At 50.8% G+C, this 13038-nt stretch overlaps 1 protein-coding gene across 2 annotated transcripts in view; it reads left to right on the top strand.

The window, feature by feature from the left end:
• The first annotated feature begins 8305 nt into the window (after positions 1-8305).
• Positions 8306-13038, top strand: part of syt3 (synaptotagmin III) — a 38073-nt gene continuing 33340 nt past the window's right edge. For both annotated transcript variants that reach the window (XM_088646317.1, XM_088646318.1), the window contains exon 1: positions 8306-8693. The gene's annotated coding sequence lies outside the window, so the exon portion shown is untranslated. The remainder of the gene's footprint in view (positions 8694-13038) is intronic.

Raw genomic sequence — 13038 nt, 5'->3', positions numbered from 1 at the left:
ATTAACCCTGACACTAACCCACTCTTTTCACCCCTAATCCACTCTGATTAACCCTGACACTAACGCACTCTCATTGATCCTGACATTCACCCAATCTTATTAAATCTGGGTGTCAACCTCAGTTTGTAATGCAGGTTGAGGTGGTTGACTCCACTTGTGAGCCCCTTCAACAGTAACGAAGCCGTCCATCCATTTTCTCCCCACTTTCTCCAATACAGGATCATGGGGCAGTCTGAGTCTATCCCAGCAAGCAACAGGGGCAAGGCAGGATACACCCTGGATGGGACACCAGTCCCTCACAGGGCACACAGACGCGCACACACTCACACCAGGGCCTGCTTTTTCCCAGGAGCCAGAAGACAGCATGTCTTCGGAGTCTGGGAGGAAACCCACACGAAAAAACAGGGAGAACATGCAAACTCCCCCCACACACACAGCACCGCAGGAACTGAACCCAGGGCCCCAGCGCCTCAGCGCTCGGCTCTGCCCTCCAGTAAATAATACGTCTGTTAGTTGTGCTCAGAAATAAGCTGCCCAGGGACTCGTGTGCAGCTGAGTGCCAGGCGTTGTTCTGCCAGGCTCACGGGGCTGAGGGTGGGTGAGGGGTGGATTCGCAGGGGCAGAGTGGAGCTTCCTGTACAGGCCTCACCGCTGCGCCGCCCTGGGGGGCGATTAAAGCTGTACCTGTGAGACACAGTCTGCTCTCGCCTTCTCTTGTCTGGTGCACCGTTGTTGTTGATGTTGTTACTGTGTTACACGATCCTGAAACACACCCCTGTGACCCCGAGACACCCCCCTGTGAGACACCCCCTGTGGCCCTGTGACCCTGAGACACCCCCGTGATCCTGTGATCCTGTGGCCATGTGACTCCCCTGTGACCCTGAGACACCCCCGTGATCCTGTGATCCTGTGGCCATGTGACTCCCCTGTGACCCTGAGACACCCCCGTGATCCTGTGATCCTGTGGCCATGTGACACCCCTGTGACCCTCAGACACCCCCTGTGATCCTGTGATCCTGTGGCCATGTGACTCCCCTGTGACCCTCAGACACCCCCTGTGATCCTGTGACACCCCCGCAGCAGAGAGCAGCTCGAGCGGGGAAGATGGAGATCCTCCTGGCATGATGTCATCAGAAGCACGCCCTTGTGAGGTCACCGCCCATGTGATGTCATCACCAAACCACGCTCGTGGCATGTGGCCACACCCACGTGATGTCATCGCCCCAAATGAGGTCATCGGAACCACCCCGGGCCTATCAGAACAACAAAAAATGCTCTTCAGGTCACACTGAAGTTCTGCTTTGTAGACGGAAAATGATTCATGGACGAAGTACTATAGAGATGGTGAAGCTAGCGTCTGTTAAACGCTCCAGGGACAGGAGTGTGGGCTGTGCTCTGGACACGATCCAGAAGAGGCTCAATGTTTCTCTCAGTCAAATAATTCTGTTAAAACTTGACAGCATTCTATTATACAGTGCTATGTTATACAATACTGTACAGCATAACGCTAGTAATGTAGTGCAAAGTGTAGTACAGTACAGTGTAATTCAATACAGTACAGTATGACACAGCACAGTGTAGTACAGTAGTGTAAAGTGTAGTACAGTCTAATACAATACAGTACAGTATGACACATCACAGTAGTGTAAAGTGTAGTACAGTACAGTGTAATTCAATACAGTACAGTATGACGCAGCACAGTGTAGTACAGTAGTGTAAAGTGTAGTACAGTACAGTCTAATACAGTACAGTACAGTATGACACAGCACAGTGTAGTACAGTAGTGTAAAGTGTAGTACAGTCTAATACAATACAGTACAGTATGACACAGCACAGTGTAGTACAGTAGTGTAAAGTGTAGTACAGTCTAATACAATACAGTACAGTATGACACATCACAGTGTAGTACAGTAGTGTAAAGTGTAGTACAGTACAGTCTAATACAGTACAGTACAGTATGACACAGCACAGTGTAGTAGTGTAAAGTGTAGTACAGTCTAATACAATACAGTACAGTATGACACAGCACAGTGTAGTACAGTAGTGTAAAGTGTAGTACAGTCTAATACAATACAGTACAGTATGACACAGCACAGTGTAGTAGTGTAAAGTGTAGTACAGTCTAATACAATACAGTACAGTATGACACAGCACAGTGTAGTACAGTAGTGTAAAGTGTAGTACAGTCTAATACAATACAGTACAGTATGACACAGCACAGTGTAGTACAGTAGTGTAAAGTGTAGTACAGTCTAATACAATACAGTACAGTATGACACAGCACAGTGTAGTACAGTAGTGTAAAGTGTAGTACAGTACAGTGTAATTCAATACAGTACAGTATGACACAGCACAGTGTAGTACAGTAGTGTAAAGTGTAGTACAGTCTAATACAATACAGTACAGTATGACACAGCACAGTGTAGTACAGTAGGGTAAAGTGTAGTACAGTACAGTCTAATACAGTACAGTACAGTATGACACAGCACAGTGTAGTACAGTAGTGTAAAGTGTAGTACAGTCTAATACAATACAGTACAGTATGACACAGCACAGTGTAGTACAGTAGTGTAAAGTGTAGTACAGTCTAATACAATACAGTACAGTATGACACAGCACAGTGTAGTACAGTAGTGTAAAGTGTAGTACAGTCTAATACAATACAGTACAGTACAGTATGACACAGCACAGTGTAGTACAGTAGTGTAAAGTGTAGTACAGTACAGTCTAATACAATACAGTACAGTATGACACAGCACAGTGTAGTACAGTAGTGTACTGTATCACAGAGAAATAAAATACAATATATATATATATCCAACAGTGTACTGTAGCACACTAGAGCACAGCCCTGTGTGGTTCTGTATATTCCAATATAGCGCTGTGTCGTAGACCTATCTGTAGGACAGTCACCTCTTCAACTCACTCTTCCTCCTGTCCATCTGTCCTCCTCTTCTTTCTGTCTCTCCTCTCTGAGTCTCGATCTCTCCTCCCCCCCTCTCCCTCTCTCCAGTCCCCTCTCCCTCCTTCTCAGACTTTCATCGGCTTTAATTAGCTGGTGTCTAATTGTAGTCTATTATCTTAATGAAGCGAAAACCTCTTTAGACAGCAAACAAATACTTCTCTCTCTTTCTCTCTCTCTCTGTCCATTTCTCTCTCTCCCACTTTCTCCAGCTCTTTTTGTACTGAACTTGACTGTATATCAATCTACCTCTCTCCTGACATCCTCTCTCCCTCTGTCAATCGCTGTTCATGTATGAACTTCTCCTGTTGTCTCCCTCTCTGTCAGTCAGTGTGTCTGTATTAACCCCCCTCTCTCTCAGTGCAGTGTTCATGTACTGGAGTGTCCAGTCAGTGTGTCTGTATGAACCCCTCTCTCTCAGTGCAGTGTTAATGTACTGGAGTGTCCAGTCAGTGTGTCTGTATGAACCCCTCTCTCTCAGTGCAGTGTTAATGTACTGGAGTGTCCAGTCAGTGTGTCTGTATGAACCCCTCTCTCTCTCAGTGCAGTGTTAATGTACTGGAGTGTCCAGTCAGTGTGTGTGTATGAACCCCTCTCTCTCTCAGTGCAGTGTTAATGTACTGGAGTGTCCAGTCAGTGTGTCTGTATTAACCCCTCTCTCTCTCTCAGTGCAGTGTTCATGTACTGGAGTGTCCAGTCAGTGTGTCTGTATGAACCCCTCTCTCTCTCAGTGCAGTGTTAATGTACTGGAGTGTCCAGTCAGTGTGTGTGTATTAACCCCTCTCTCTCTCAGTGCAGTGTTAATGTACTGTAGTGTCCAGTCAGTGTGTCTGTATGAACCCCTCTCTCTCTCAGTGTGGTGTTAATGTACTGGAGTGTCCAGTCATGCTCAGTGCGATAGACTGAGGGCGTCAGAGAGCAGAAGTAGTCGGTTCTGTGCCAAACTGGCGAGTCCACTCTTTGAATCAGCAGAAAGAAGAGCAGATTGATTTAAAACTGTTTTCTGGGACGTACACACAGAAAGAGAAAGGAAGTAAGATGCATGACCTGGCTCAGACTATTAATAACTCACCAAGCTCACAGAAAAGTCAGTCCAGTCTTGCCTGAAGGGCCTCAGACTGCTCTGTCAGTGTCAGTGGAGTCTGATTATAATCCCAGTTCAGAACTAATCCAGCTCCCAGTCCAGTCAGTCCAGTCCAGCCTGGAGAGTCTCAGACTGCACTGTCAGTGTCAGTGGAGTCTGATTATAATCCCAGTTCATAACTAATCCAGCTCCCAATCCAGTCAGTCCAGTCCAGCCTAAGGAGTCTCAGACTGCTCTGTCAGTGTCAGTGGAGCCTGATTATAATCCCAGTTCATAACTAATCCAGCTCCCAGTCCAGTCAGTCCAGTCCAGCCTGGAGAGTCTCAGACTGCTCTGTCAGTGTCAGTGGAGCCTGATTATAATCCCAGTGAAGAACTAATCCAGCTCCCAGTCCGGTCAGTCCAGTCCAGCCTGGAGAGTCTCAGACTGCTCTGTCAGTGTCAGTGGAGTCTGATTATAATCCCAGTTCATAACTAATCCAGCTCCCAGTCCAGTCAGTCCAGTCCTGCCTGGAGAGTCTCAGACTGCTCTGTCAGTGTCAGTGGAGTCTGAGTATAATCCCAGTTTATAACTAATCCAGCTCCCAGTCCAGTCAGTCCAGGAGAGTCAAGGAAAACCCCAGGCTGACAGGCCAAGGAAAAGATAAAACTAAACTGAAGTTGAGGAGGGGAGAATCTGGGAAAGAGAGAAAATGAAGGAAAGATGTGGGCGACTGTTGCTGTGAGAGACGGTTGTCGTGGTGACAAGATGAAAGGTGCTTGACTAAAACTATGAGAGACAGAGAGTGGGGTGTCTGACACTCAGAGAGAGGGGTTAATACACACACACTGACTGGACACTCCAGTACATTAACACTGCACTGAGATAGAGAGGGGTTCATACAGACACACTGACTGGACACTCCAGTACATTAACACTGCACTGAGATAGAGAGAGGGGTTCATACAGACACACTGGACACTCCAGTACATTAACACTGCACTGAGAGAGAGAGGGGTTCATACAGACACACTGACTGGACACTCCAGTACATTAACACTGCACTGAGATAGAGAGAGGGGTTCATACAGACACACTGACTGGACACTCCAGTACATTAACACTGCACTGAGAGAGAGAGGGGTTAATACAGACACACTGACTGGACACTCCAGCACAGTAACACTGCACTGAGAGAGAGAGGGGTTCATACAGACACACTGGACACTCCAGTACATTAACACTGCACTGAGAGAGAGAGGGGTTCATACAGACACACTGACTGGACACTCCAGTACATTAACACTGCACTGAGATAGAGAGAGGGGTTAATACAGACACACTGACTGGACACTCCAGTACATTAACACTGCACTGAGAGAGAGAGGGGTTCATACACACACACTGACTGGACACTCCAGTACATTAACACTGCACTGAGAGAGAGAGGGGTTAATACACACACACTGACTGGACACTCCAGTACATTAACACTGCACTTAGAGAGAGAGGGGTTCATACACACACACTGACTGGACACTCCAGTACATTAACACTGCACTGAGAGAGAGAGGGGTTCATACAGACACACTGACTGGACACTCCAGTACATTAACACTGCACTGAGATAGAGAGAGGGGTTCATACAGACACACTGGACACTCCAGTACATTAACACTGCACTGAGAGAGAGAGGGGTTCATACAGACACACTGACTGGACACTCCAGTACATGAACACTGCACTGAGAGAGAGAGGGGTTAATACAGACACACTGACTGGACACTCCAGTACATTAACACTGCACTGAGAGAGAGAGGGGTTCATACAGACACACTGACTGGACACTCCAGTACATTAACACTGCACTGAGAGAGAGAGGGGTTCATACAGACACACTGACTGGACACTCCAGTACATGAACACTGCACTGAGAGAGAGGGGGATCTACAATAATAGAGTTTAAATGATTCTTTTTAGGGAATGACAGAACGAATCAGCTGCCTGAAGGAGGACAGTCACACTTAATCTCTCTCAAGGATTTTCTGCTCCTCTCTCACACACGTGCTGTGCAGTGTAGTAATGCACTGTATTCTCTGTCTGTTAACCTGTCTCTCTCTCTGTCTTCTTCTCCCCTGTCCTGTCTCACCCTCTCTGTGTCTCTCTCCCGTGTCCTGTCTCTCTCTGTGTCTCTCGCTCCTCTCTCTCTCTCCCTCTCTCTGTGTGTGTCTCTCTCTCCACTCTGTCTCTGCTGTCCTGTCTCTCTCTCTCTCTCTCTCTCTCTCTCTCTCTGTGTCTCTCCCTCTCCCCTCTGTCTCTGCTGTCCTGTCTCTCTCTCTCTCTCTCTCTCTCTCTCTCTCTCTCTCTGTGTCTCTCCCTCTCCCCTCTGTCTCTGCTGTCCTGTCTCTCTCTCTCTCTCTGCTCCACAGTGACAGCTAGCAGAAGCAGCTGTTTAAACTCGTTTAAGTGTCAATCATCTGTGGCTCCAGGCGGCGGCTCCTCTCTCTCCTCCTGCCTGCCCAGCGCATCTGGCGGCTCTGCTCCTCCTGCGGGGACCCGGTCCTGAGCCGGGTCTGAACCGGGTCGCCCTGGCACAGCACGGCCCCGGTCCTGAACCAGTCCTGAGCCGGGTCACCCTGGCACAGCACGGCCCCGCTCCTGAACCGGTCCTGAACCGGGTCGCCCTGGCACAGCACGGCCCCGCTCCTGAACCGGTCCTGAGCCGGGTCGCCCTGGCACAGCACAGCTCCGCTCCTGAGCCGGTCCTGAGCCGGGTCACCCTGGCACAGCACAGCTCCGCTCCTGAACCGGTCCTGAACTGGGTCACCCTGGCACAGCACAGCTCCGCTCCTGAGCCGGTCCTGAGCCGGGTCACCCTGGCACAGCACAGCTCCGCTCCTGAACCGGTCCTGAACTGGGTCACCCTGGCACAGCACAGCTCCGGTCCTGAGCCGGTCCTGAGCCGGGTCGCCCTGGCACAGCACAGCTCCGCTCCTGAACCGGTCCTGAGCCGGGTCACCCTGGCACAGCACGGCTCCGCTCCTGAACCGGTCCTGAACCGGGTCGCCCTGGCACAGCACGGCCCCGGTCCTGAGCCGGGTCTGAACCGGGTCGCCCTGGCACAGCACGGCCCCGCTCCTGAGCCGGTCCTGAACCGGGTCGCCCTGGCACAGCACGGCTCCGCTCCTGAGCCGGTCCTGAACCGGGTCGCCCTGGCACAGCACGGCCCCGGTCCTGAACCGGTCCTGAACCGGGTCGCCCTGGCACAGCACGGCCCCGCTCCTGAACCGGTCCTGAACCGGGTCACCCTGGCACAGCACGGCCCCGCTCCTGAACCGGTCCTGAACCGGATCACCCTGGCACAGCACGGCCCTGGTCCTGAACCGGTCCTGAACCGGGTCACCCTGGCACAGCACAGCCCCGGTCCTGAGCCGGGTCACCCTGGCACAGCACAGCCCCGGTCCTGAGCCGGGTCTGAACCGGGTCACCCTGGCACAGCACAGCCCCGGTCCTGAACCGGTCCTGAACCGGGTCGCCCTGGCACAGCACAGCCCCGCTCCTGAACTGGTCCTGAGCCGGGTCGCCCTGGCACAGCACAGCCCCGGTCCTGAGCCGGGTCTGAACCGGGTCGCCCTGGCACAGCACAGCCCCGGTCCTGAACTGGTCCTGAGCCGGGTCGCCCTGGCACAGCACAGCCCCGGTCCTGAACCGGTCCTGAGCCGGGTCGCCCTGGCACAGCACAGCTCCGCTCCTGAACCGGTCCTGAGCCGGGTCGCCCTGGCACAGCACGGCCCCGGTCCTGAACCAGGTCACCCTGGCACAGCACGGCCCTGGTCCTGGGCCGGTCCTGAACTGGGTCACCCTGGCGCAGCACAGCCCCGCTCCTGAGCCGGGTCTGAACCGGGTCACCCTGGCGCAGCACAGCCCCGCTCCTGAACTGGTCCTGAGCCGGGTCACCCTGGCACAGCACGGCCCCGGTCCTGAACCGGTCCTGAACCGGGTCGCCCTGGCTCGGCTCGGCTCGCCTCGGCCGGCGCTGGTGGGTTCAATATCTCCGATCTGTTTCTCATTGTCTGTTCGTCTGTTAGAAGGTGCTCGTCAGTGCCTCTCGGTGTGTGTGTGTGTGTGTGTGTGTGTGTGTGTGTGTGGAAGTAATTAATCGGGATCCACCGCTCCGGTCTCTCTCAGTCACTGTGCCTCTGGCGGGACAAACCGGTATCGTGATCGTCCCTGCTGCCCCCCCGACACACACACACACACACACACACACCGCTGCCTTCTTCCCCGAAAACACACCTTTCTCCCCCCCCCTCCTCTTCCTCCCTCCCTCTCTCTCTCTCTCCCCCGGCAGCGGTGTCTCCGGCACCACGCGTGTTTCCGAGGATAGCTGGTCGCGCAGGGGTAGGAGAAGCGCTTAGTATTCCTTCCACACGGGCGGGCGGAGAGAGAGAGAGAGAGGGAGGAGAGGAGAGAGAGAGAGAGAGAGAGAGAGAGAGAGAGAGAGAGAGAGAGAGAGAGAGAGAGGGAACACACGCTCGCTCACGCTCACACGGGGAAATGAAATAAATAACTCGAGATCGGAGAAGGAGGAGGAGAGGAGCGGCGCTACGCGACCCGGGTCTCCTGTCTCCGCCGGCGGTCCGCAGCGCTCGCTCGCCCGCAGGGTAGGTACGGTCGCCGGGGTCCGGCCGCGCTCCGGGGCCGCCGTCAGGTGTGGGGGTGCTGGTCCCCGATGGGCGCTGCGCTCGTCTTTATTTCATCTTTATTTCAGGAAGAGGGGCTCGGAGGCGGGAGAGAGAGGGAGAGGCAGCGAGACGGGGAATCTCTAGTGGGCGGTGGTGGTGTGTGTGTGTGTGTGGTGTGTGTGTGTGGGGGGGGTTGGATAGCCCCGCGGGGCCGTGGCTGTGGAACCGCGTTATTTGCCGTGGCGTGGCGTGGCGGTGTCTGCAGACAGAGGTGACGGCCGCGCGAAAGTCATCTGTACCGGCTGACCGAGCGTGTGTGTGTGTGTGTGTGTGTGTGTCTGCGGTTCTCGGGCTCGGACGCTAGCTGCTGCCAGCTTGTTCTGCGGGCGTCTGTCACCAGTCCCGCCTGCTGCAGGCCGGCGAGGTTTGTTTGATTTATCGATTGTTTTCAAATTTTATTTTTTTTTGGTCCGCGCCGAAGAACGCGCACGTGCCGGGGCGCCCTGGGCGCGTGGGTTCCCACCGAGCGCTTGCCCGCCCGCCCGCGCGCGCGCGCGACCGGTCCCGAGGCCGGGCCCGCGGATGTGTCGCGGCTGCGGAGCGTGTCTGCGCTCCCGCCCCTGCGAGGGGCTGCTCGCGGAGGGACGGGTGAGCAGACAGACAGACAGACAGCAGCTGGCTGGTCGCTGATGTGCAGGAATGCAGAGGAGAGGGGAGAGAGAGAGAGAGAGAGAGAGAGAGAGAGAGAGTCCATCAGGCTGAAACAGGGCAGCTGGGCTGGGAGTGTACCTCATCCAATACAACTGTAGAGTCTCACTCCTCATCCCAAACACAGCTGTATTATCCAGTATGACTGTAGAGTCTCACTCCTCATCCCAAACACAGCTGTATTATCCAGTATGACTGTAGACTCTCATTCCTCATCCCAAACACAGCTGTATTATCCAGTATGACTGTAGAGTCTCATTCCTCATCCCAAACACAGCTGTATTATCCAGTATGACTGTAGAGTCTCATTCCTCATCCCAAACACAGCTGTATTATCCAGTATGACTGTAGACTGTCACTCCTCATCCCAAACACAGCTGTATTATCCAGTATGACTGTAGAGTCTCATTCCTCATCCCAAACACAGCTGTATTATCCAGTATGACTGTAGACTCTCATTCCTCATCCCAAACACAGCTGTATTATCCAGTATGACTGTAGAGTCTCACTCCTCATCCCAAACACAGCTGTATTATCCAGTATGACTGTAGACTCTCATTCCTCATCCCAAACACAGCTGTATTATCCAGTATGACTGTAGACTCTCACTCCTCATCCCAAACACAGCTGTATTATCCAGTATGACTGTAGAGTCTCACTCCTCATCCCAAACACAGCTGTATTATCCAGTATGACTGTAGAGTCTCATTCCTCATCCCAAACACAGCTGTATTATCCAGTATGACTGTAGAGTCTCACTCCTCATCCCAAACACAGCTGTATTATCCAGTATGACTGTAGAGTCTCACTCCTCATCCCAAACACAGCTGTATTATCCAGTATGACTGTAGACTGTCACTCCTCATCCCAAACACAGCTGTATTATCCAGTATGACTGTAGAGTCTCATTCCTCATCCCAAACACAGCTGTATTATCCAGTATGACTGTAGAGTCTCACTCCTCATCCCAAACACAGCTGTATTATCCAGTATGACTGTAGACTCTCACTCCTCATCCCAAACACAGCTGTATTATCCAGTATGACTGTAGAGTCTCACTCCTCATCCCAAACACAGCTGTATTATCCAGTATGACTGTAGACTCTCACTCCTCATCCCAAACACAGCTGTATTATCCAGTATGACTGTAGAGTCTCACTCCTCATCCCAAACACAGCTGTATTATCCAGTATGACTGTAGAGTCTCACTCCTCATCCCAAACACAGCTGTATTATCCAGTATGACTGTAGAGTCTCATTCCTCATCCCAAACACAGCTGTATTATCCAGTATGACTGTAGAGTCTCACTCCTCATCCCAAACACAGCTGTATTATCCAGTATGACTGTAGAGTCTCACTCCTCATCCCAAACACAGCTGTATTATCCAGTATGACTGTAGACTGTCACTCCTCATCCCAAACACAGCTGTATTATCCAGTATGACTGTAGAGTCTCATTCCTCATCCCAAACACAGCTGTATTATCCAGTATGACTGTAGAGTCTCACTCCTCATCCCAAACACAGCTGTATTATCCAGTATGACTGTAGACTCTCACTCCTCATCCCAAACACAGCTGTATTATCCAGTATGACTGTAGAGTCTCACTCCTCATCCCAAACACAGCTGTATTATCCAGTATGACTGTAGACTCTCACTCCTCATCCCAAACACAGCTGTATTATCCAGTATGACTGTAGAGTCTCACTCCTCATCCCAAACACAGCTGTATTATCCAGTATGACTGTAGACTCTCACTCCTCATCCCAAACACAGCTGTATTATCCAGTATGACTGTAGACTCTCACTCCTCATCCCAAACACAGCTGTATTATCCAGTATGACTGTAGAGTCTCATTCCTCATCCCAAACACAGCTGTATTATCCAGTATGACTGTAGAGTCTCATTCCTCATCCCAAACACAGCTGTATTATCCAGTATGACTGTAGAGTCTCATTCCTCATCCCAAACACAGCTGTATTATCCAGTATGACTGTAGACTGTCACTCCTCACCCCAAACACAGCTGTATTATCCAGTATGACTGTAGACTCTCACTCCTCATCCCAAACACAGCTGTATTATCCAGTATGACTGTAGAGTCTCATTCCTCATCCCAAACACAGCTGTATTATCCAGTATGACTGTAGAGTCTCACTCCTCATCCCAAACACAGCTGTATTATCCAGTATGACTGTAGACTCTCACTCCTCATCCCAAACACAGCTGTATTATCCAGTATGACTGTAGAGTCTCACTCCTCATCCCAAACACAGCTGTATTATCCAGTATGACTGTAGACTCTCACTCCTCATCCCAAACACAGCTGTATTATCCAGTATGACTGTAGACTCTCACTCCTCATCCCAAACACAGCTGTATTATCCAGTATGACTGTAGAGTCTCATTCCTCATCCCAAACACAGCTGTATTATCCAGTATGACTGTAGAGTCTCATTCCTCATCCCAAACACAGCTGTATTATCCAGTATGACTGTAGAGTCTCATTCCTCATCCCAAACACAGCTGTATTATCCAGTATGACTGTAGACTGTCACTCCTCACCCCAAACACAGCTGTATTATCCAGTATGACTGTAGACTCTCACTCCTCATCCCAAACACAGCTGTATTATCCAGTATGACTGTAGAGTCTCATTCCTCATCCCAAACACAGCTGTATTATCCAGTATGACTGTAGAGTCTCATTCCTCATCCCAAACACAGCTGTATTATCCAGTATGACTGTAGACTGTCATTCCTCATCCCAAACACAGCTGTATTATCCAGTATGACTGTAGACTCTCACTCCTCATCCCAAACACAGCTGTATTATCCAGTATGACTGTAGAGTCTCATTCCTCATCCCAAACACAGCTGTATTATCCAGTATGACTGTAGAGTCTCACTCCTCATCCCAAACACAGCTGTATTATCCAGTATGACTGTAGAGTCTCATTCCTCATCCCAAACACAGCTGTATTATCCAGTATGACTGTAGAGTCTCATTCCTCATCCCAAACACAGCTGTATTATCCAGTATGACTGTAGACTCTCACTCCTCATCCCAAACACAGCTGTATTATCCAGTATGACTGTAGAGTCTCACTCCTCATCCCAAACACAGCTGTATTATCCAGTATGACTGTAGACTCTCATTCCTCATCCCAAACACAGCTGTATTATCCAGTATGACTGTAGAGTCTCATTCCTCATCCCAAACACAGCTGTATTATCCAGTATGACTGTAGACTCTCACTCCTCATCCCAAACACAGCTGTATTATCCAGTATGACTGTAGACTGTCACTCCTCATCCCAAACACAGCTGTATTATCCAGTATGACTGTAGACTCTCACTCCTCATCCCAAACACAGCTGTATTATCCAGTATGACTGTAGACTCTCACTCCTCATCCCAAACACAGCTGTATTATCCAGTATGACTGTAGACTCTCATTCCTCATCCCAAACACAGCTGTATTATCCAGTATGACTGTAGACTGTCATTCCTCACCCCAAACACAGCTGTATTATCCAGTATGACTGTAGAGTCTCATTCCTCATCCCAAACACAGCTGTATTATCCAGTATGACTGTAGAGTTTCATTCCTCATCCCA

This window comes from Lepisosteus platostomus, chromosome 9, assembly GCF_059453375.1.
Source record: "Lepisosteus platostomus isolate fLepPlt1 chromosome 9, fLepPlt1.hap1, whole genome shotgun sequence".
Taxonomy (NCBI): Eukaryota; Metazoa; Chordata; class Actinopteri; order Semionotiformes; family Lepisosteidae; genus Lepisosteus; species Lepisosteus platostomus.
Note: the sequence above shows the minus strand (reverse complement) of the source record. Positions and strands in the feature narration are given on the sequence as shown.